Consider the following 7,196-nt stretch of genomic DNA (forward strand, 5'->3'; position numbering starts at 1 on the left):
GAACCTAGACCTCTCAAGACAACGAAAATGGTACTTCGTGCCCAGCACTAGAGTCTCAGGACACTTTAATTGAAAAGTAGAAAAGCAGAACAGCAGAGTACTCTAAAGTTAAGCAGTGATAGGATATTGAAAATTTAAGAAGATTGGAAATAACTGCTGTTTATACCTTGTAGCTATTTTTCTTACTAGAGACAGGCTGTGAAGAAGAGGAGTCTGTATCCTGTGTCTGGTGCTGTGTTGGTTCAGCAATAAAGATGTTAGGAAAGGAAGAGAAGGAGGGGCTTAAAAATCAACACGCATCAAATTAATGTCTGATTCTTCTATCAAGAGAACGATCATACTTCCAGGTTATAATAGGGAGCAATGGGACTTCGATAATTTGTGAGTTGATCTTTGAAATTTCTCTGTAAGCAAGTACTGAGAACATTATGAAGCGGCCAGATTGTGTACTTTTCAGAATTAAAAGGAATGGAGTGGAATTGGATAATGGGTTGTGGAATCTCTTATTCTTGGACCATTGGTTTAGATAGATCCCAGATTGGCAGTAACTAAAAGTTATTTCAATTTTAAGTCTGCTCAGTGGCTGAAATGAAGTGGGTTAATAGATGCAGTTCCGCTTTTTTTTTTTTTTTTTTTTTGTGGAGGAATGCCCTAGTCACAGAAATCCCTAAAGCTAACTGGCCTTCCTTAGATCTCTTCAGATACTTTTCCAGGATGAATAGGCAGGGAGAGAGGCACCTCTCTGTCTCTGACTTTTACTGTTTCAGAATGGACAGTGTACCAAGAGTACTATTTAGAAGCATGAGTCTAATTTTAGTTTATCATGAAATTCAGTGGATCAGAAAGTACTGTGTCCCCAACCAAAAATAGATGATTAGAAAATTTTAGATGGGATATTTGGGACGAAGTGCTGGAACAAGGCATGGACAAGGATTGGAGGCTTGGCTTTCTGGCATGTAACCCCCTAAAGCCATTTTATCTTTTGCCACAGTGCTTTACCTCCACAGGAGGTATAGACCGTAAGCTGTTGTAAAAATTCTTTGTTTCATACAATTTTATTTAAAAAAAATTTTCTTTTGCCTTAGTGGTTTTTAATTTATTTTTTATTGTTATTTATTTATTTATTTTTTAGGCAAGACAACCCTTGGTTGACCTCACAGATTGCAAGGACCTTGTCAGTTTACGATCCCTTATTTTTATTTCTTAATTTTTTTACTTTTTATGCCTACAGCACCTGGCCTTCCCAGGTGGTCTCCCATCCAAGTACTAACCAGGCCTGACCCTGCTTAGCTTACAAGATCAGATAGGATCGGGCTTGTTCAGGGTGGCATGGCCGTAGACAGTTTTATACAACTTTATAGACACAGTCCCTGACATAATGTGTGGCACAGAGTATGAGTTCAGTAATTGTTAACAAACAAATGCAGGAATGATGTCATCAGCACATAACAGTTCGCCTGTACTATGTGTAACAGAGCTACTATAGGAATGAGGAATCTTGGCATAACATGTGCATTATAGAAAGGAAAGGTTTAGGTATCAGATAGCAACAGACTTAGAGAAGAAATTCAGGACTAAGATATTTCTGTGCATGTAGTTCATTTTTGTTTTTTCCTACAGTCCTCTGCTAAGCCAGCCTTCAGCCTTTTCTCTTAAAGTGCCATAGGTCATTGAAAAAAAAAATTTTTCTGTGTTATTTTTAGGACAGAAATTTACTAAAAGCAATACATTCTTCCTACTCACTGAAGTCATCATTGCTTTTCTAATTCCTTTTCCTGGCCATTGTTTGGTTTACTGGCCCATTCGAACGAATCTCTGTCTGGTCCTTCTGAGATCCTAGGCTGCAGGCCTTTCTTTTCATTCTTTTTACATGACCCAAAACAGACTTAATTCCTTCAATTGAAAATCATTAGTGAATCTTGCATTGCCTCATTATAAAGTTATTTCAGCTATTACAATGTGTATGTAACTGAAATAAGGAAGGTGGTAAATGAGAAATGTCATACTTGGCAGAAATGTACTACTAAACAAGCTTAGAACTGACATTGTTTTGTAGAAAGAGTACCTTCTGGCAGAGATGGACCGAACAAGAGCTCCCCAAGTGTGGGTTTCCTGGGTGTCTACCAAGCTTGATCCAGGTTACTTTTTGTTATTTGGTGTTAAATTAGAATCTCCCTGGTCCTGACAGATGGTGGTACTGGGGTGGGAGTTCGGGAGCAGTGAAGATGTCAAAAAAATCAGGAGGACCAGGGTCTTTCCTTCATGTTAATCTGAGTTTAAAAAAATAGTTTTTACTGTAATGCTTTCCTTTGAGCTTTTTATGTGACTTCTTGAGAATAAAGAATGTTATGGAAGCTCACTAACCTCTCCTGCAGTGAGAAGAGATGACAGGCTACTAGGGAACATTATGAGATATGAAAAAAAAGAAAACCTTTTGTTTTTTGTTTGTTTTTTAAGTACCTATTCCCTCATACATGCTATTGCCAAAAAAAAAAAAAAAAAATTAAGTGGAGAAAATGGACTTTTATGATTCTGGCAATCTTACCAGGGAGAAGAGACTTTACAAGCATGACCATTTATTTCAGCAACAATTTGTCAACAGATTTAGTTTCTAAAGGATGTATATGTATATTTGGCTTCACTCTTAATTTCACTATTAATAAATTTAATAAGTCCTTTCTCCCTGAAAACAGAGGAGAAGCAAACACAAGTCAAGTTTTTGTTCTAACTAGTATAGACTTAAAATTGATGTTTTGCTGACTTAAGAAGTTTTATGGAAACGTCTTAGAATTCAGTGATGGCATCATGAAAGGAGCAGAGGGGAAAAAAAGCTACTAGCCTTTTTGTGGAAGAGAAGTTAAGAATTTCATGAAATGGAGGAGTTTACAGCCCACCATTCATTTTCCCAGAGGGTAAAACCAGTGTCACTAGCAAAGAGGTATGTACCAGAATGTAACTTCCTGATTTCTCAATAGTAGAAAATAGAGTTGCTCTCAAAACATATGTTAGGCCTCTCACAATCTATCAGAAATAAAAAAAGATAGCAGTGTAGAGATGAAAAAGGAAGAGAGAAAAAAGATTGAAATTTACTGTCAAAATGTTGCATACGAGAACGTATTGAATGTCACTATTATAAGAGGTCTTACTATAGTTACGTTTTCTATCTATATAGATTTGCTCGTGCGAAATTCTTTTCAGTTGTCAGTTTTGGAAATATCTCCTATCTAGGTATTTTCTTCTTCCATGTTAAATATTAGCACAGCATCATTCACCAAAATTGGGTAGTATAGTCTTGGGAAAACTTCCCACCTCAGCAAGCCCAGTATATCATTGATGTTGGCACATTTTCTTTTTTCTATTTCTACCATGAGAAAACATCAGACACCAGCCTAGTAGTAGATGAGCCATTAGATCAGTATTCCAAGTTCTAGAGAATTCTAATATTGGCTTGCATTATTTCCCCCATTTAAAAAAATGACAAAATCTTTCAAAGATGGAATACAGATAGTTTCACTGAAGCTGTGAATGTGATAAAGGCTATGGACAAAAGACTTCTGTGAAGTGACAGCCTGGGCTGGTTTAAGCATTTGAATATCCAAGCTTCTGTGTAAGAGCTGTGCCTGCTAGCTAGTGATTTAGGACGCATGCACAAGAGAATTGAGGCTGGATTAACATAAAATATGCCTTGTAGCACTGGAGATGTGGATCTTCAGAGCAAATGATAACTTAATGTTAGCAATTTGTAAGAATGTTGACTTTTTTTTTGGTAAAACCTATGTATTTGTTTGAGGAAGATATGTTTGGAGGAAAAGTGCAATAATGAAACTGAACATGCCAACAAGGGAAAATAATTTAATTATTATGATGACTCATTTAGTTGGCACCTTCAGGTAATGAGGTGCTCTGGATTAATTTTCCTGAGAGCAGAAACATCTCTTTAAATGATTAAGCATTTTATCTTCAGTAATCTTTGAAGAAAATATTACCAGGGTACATTTATATGTTCCCTGTGTCAGTAAATATGCTTGACAGTTTATAGGACTAGAGTCATAGGATTTTTTTTTTGTAAGAGTTTAAAGAAATATTTGGGGATCTTGGAAAAATAACGTTACATTATTGTTCCACAATATTTTAATCTACAATATATGACATTTGGATTACATGATGATCAAGTTTCCTTCCATTTCTAATATTCTATAAGAATAGGTCTCTTATGTTTTAAATTTTAGCATGCACAAGAGTCACGTCAGGTGCTTGTTAAAAATGCAGATACTCAGGTATCATTCCTAGAGATTCCGATTCAGTCGGTCTGGATTGAGGAAGAGTAACTGTATCATAAATAAGTACCCACGGCCATTCTGATGACCTCACTTTCAGAAACTCTTCCTCTTTCCGGCTTGTGTAACAGATGTCGTTATCTTTGCTGACCACAGGGTCCTGGAAAAATCTTTGCCCTGCCCTCAGTGATGTTAAGAGTGAGGGGCTGATCAGACTCACTTGGCTATGCTTTGATAGCCTTTACTTCTGATTCTTCCATCAGTATTAACTGTCACTTTGTTAATGTTAGCTGCTGTGGGAAACCAGATAATCAAGCTTATTAAATAAGGTGCTCCGTATTTGTATGTATAATAAGTCATTAAGTTCTAATCTCAGGCCTAGGTAGGGGTGAGGGGAGAACTTCCCATTTTCTCTTATAATCAAAAGTACATACATTTAGGAATAACCATCTTAACACTTGCTGTTTGAAAGTGTTTTATTTTTTAGTCATGTTCCTTGTCCTAAGGGTCAAGTTTTCTAGAAGCGTGACGGCAGGATAAGTGGCATATTACTTATAAATATTTTAACATTTCACAATGAGATTTGTAGCCAGAGCTATCCATGACTTCTTTTCTAAATTTCTTTAATTTTTAAATGGTTTAAGTGAGATATAATTCACATAAAATTTACCTTTTCAAAGTATACAATTCAGTGAGTTTTAGTAAAATCTGTGAATTTGTAGAGTTGTATGCAACTATGACATCACCTAATTTTGGAACATTTCCATCATCCCCCAAAAGAACTCGTGCCTATTTGCAGTTACTTCTGTTCCCACCTCCAGACCCATTCAACCAATAGTTTATTTCTTATCTCTATGGATTTGCCTTTTCTAGACATGGCATATAATGGGGATCATACAGCATGTGGTCATTTATATTTGACTTCTTTCACAATGTTTTTGAGGTTCATCCATGTCGTAGTATGTATCATATTGCCAAATAACATTCTATGGTATGAATGTACTACATTTTATTTTATCTAGTCACCATTTAATAATACCCACTTTTTGGGTATGATAGCTTATGTGTGTAAGTAGTTTTAATTTTACTTGGGTAGTTACCTAGGACTAGAATTGATGGGTCATAGGGTAAATCTGTCTTTCAAAGTGGCAGTTTCAAATTTTACAGTTCTACCAGCAATGTATCAGAGTTTTAGTTTCTCCATGTCTTTGCAAACACTTGTTAGTTGGATGGAAGTCTGTTACTGGATATGATTTTCACTTTTTCACTTTTTAAATGGTGTCCTTTGAAATGTATTTTCATTTTGATGAAGCCCAATTTATCATTTTTTTCTTTTTTATCAGTGTACCTTGTGTGTTGCATCTAAGAAATCTTTGTCTAATCCAAGATCCATGGCTTTTTGAGGCTTACCTAAAATCTTCTAGGCTTTGTTCAGTGTGGAATGACAAGTGATACCTACTATATAGTGTTTTGTTTAAACCAATTAAAGATTAATATTCAAGTTTGTGACTTGAACATATTCTAATGAAAATCTTCCAACTGTTACCCTTAAGTCTTGAAGATAGCCAAAACCATGCTGGACTCCAGCATCATGCCATGACCACGTCCTTCTTAGCACTCTTTCCTCATCTTAGTCTCTGCTGTCAGCAGATGAAGGAAAATGTACGTTTTTAATTGACTTTGTTGCACTATGAGGTAGCACTGTCCCTCCTTATTCCTTTTTCAGAGTATTGGATGCAGGACCATTACCTGAGACTGTGGGAACACAGCCCTTATCTTTTACAGGTTTCAGAGTAAGACGTCAGGACAGTAGCTCACAATCAGGCAAGTATCCCTTAAAAGTAAAAAAATACCACCCTAGACTTTTGTCATAGAGTACTTTTGCCATTTTTGGCCTCTGTAGGCAGAGATCAGGCCTCGCTGTGGGCTAATAGACTTGATAGCTCTCCCCAGTCCTATTGTCTATCCTTCTTGTCTAAAATACTAAATAACATGCATTCTCTTTTCGTTCTAGATGTTCCCACTGAGTTCACACTTGGAGAATTGTTATCAAGTCCCACTCCAGGAATGCCTGGTTTCCACTTGGAGCTTTTGTCTCTTGAACCCAGAAGGCATTGCTTGCTTATAAATTATACTGGGCATCAAAATGCATCATAAACTTAAATGCAATGCACATCCAGTAATAGCTTGTATAAAATGTAATATTCCCTAAAGTAGTAATGACACATTACAAGCAAAAGAGTGTGTAATAGTTGACCAAATGCTTTCCATCTCTGTGAAGAATTATTATTCATTTTTTATAGATGAAGAAAATGACTTGTCAGAGTCATTTATTCCCAAATATAGGACTTCTGAAACCAAATTAGATGCCTTTTGTATAGCACCATCCTTCCTCTTCAAAGTAATAAAACTGAATTTTTATAATTTTAAGAAGATCAAATATGCCATGTTATATTAGACTTATGGCTAATTATAAGCAATCATTTACATTTTGAACAAAATTCATAGGCAATGATATATTCACTTTTTAGAGCTTATTTCTTTCTCTCATGCCTCTATTTCTGATTGCAGTATGAAATGTTTTATTTCCCCGGTAAAGGAATTCTAGGCATTGGATGGTAAGTGGGTAAGATTGGTGGTGGTAGCTAGAGTAGGGAGTTTCTGAATGTGCAGACATCCTTTTGCCACTAAATTTCTATGGTGCTCAAAGCTGGTTTGAATAGTTTTAGGCTGTTTGAGGTTCCAAGAAGACTCTTTGCCCACCAAGAAAGCAAAAGGCCCATGATTTTAACTTGACCCCAATTACTGGATGTTTCATTCCTTTTTTCCTTAATTCCATAACAACTTTCTTCAAGATTTTCTCCTTTTCCATTGTTATTGTGATCTTTTTCTTTCTGTTTCACCACCTGTGGCTGAGAC

At 36.1% G+C, this 7,196-nt stretch overlaps 1 protein-coding gene and 1 pseudogene across 1 annotated transcript in view; one reads left to right on the top strand and one right to left on the bottom strand.

Annotated features, from left to right (window-relative positions):
• The window catches only part of NRG1 (neuregulin 1), a 1,003,268-nt gene that overhangs the window by 28,082 nt on the left and 967,990 nt on the right, over positions 1–7,196 (top strand). The window lies entirely within an intron of this gene.
• On the bottom strand, positions 1,223–1,341 carry LOC111729239 (annotated as a pseudogene).

Source organism: Pteropus vampyrus, unplaced genomic scaffold (genome assembly GCF_000151845.1).
Source record: "Pteropus vampyrus isolate Shadow unplaced genomic scaffold, Pvam_2.0 Scaffold8, whole genome shotgun sequence".
Classification (NCBI taxonomy): domain Eukaryota; kingdom Metazoa; phylum Chordata; class Mammalia; order Chiroptera; family Pteropodidae; genus Pteropus; species Pteropus vampyrus.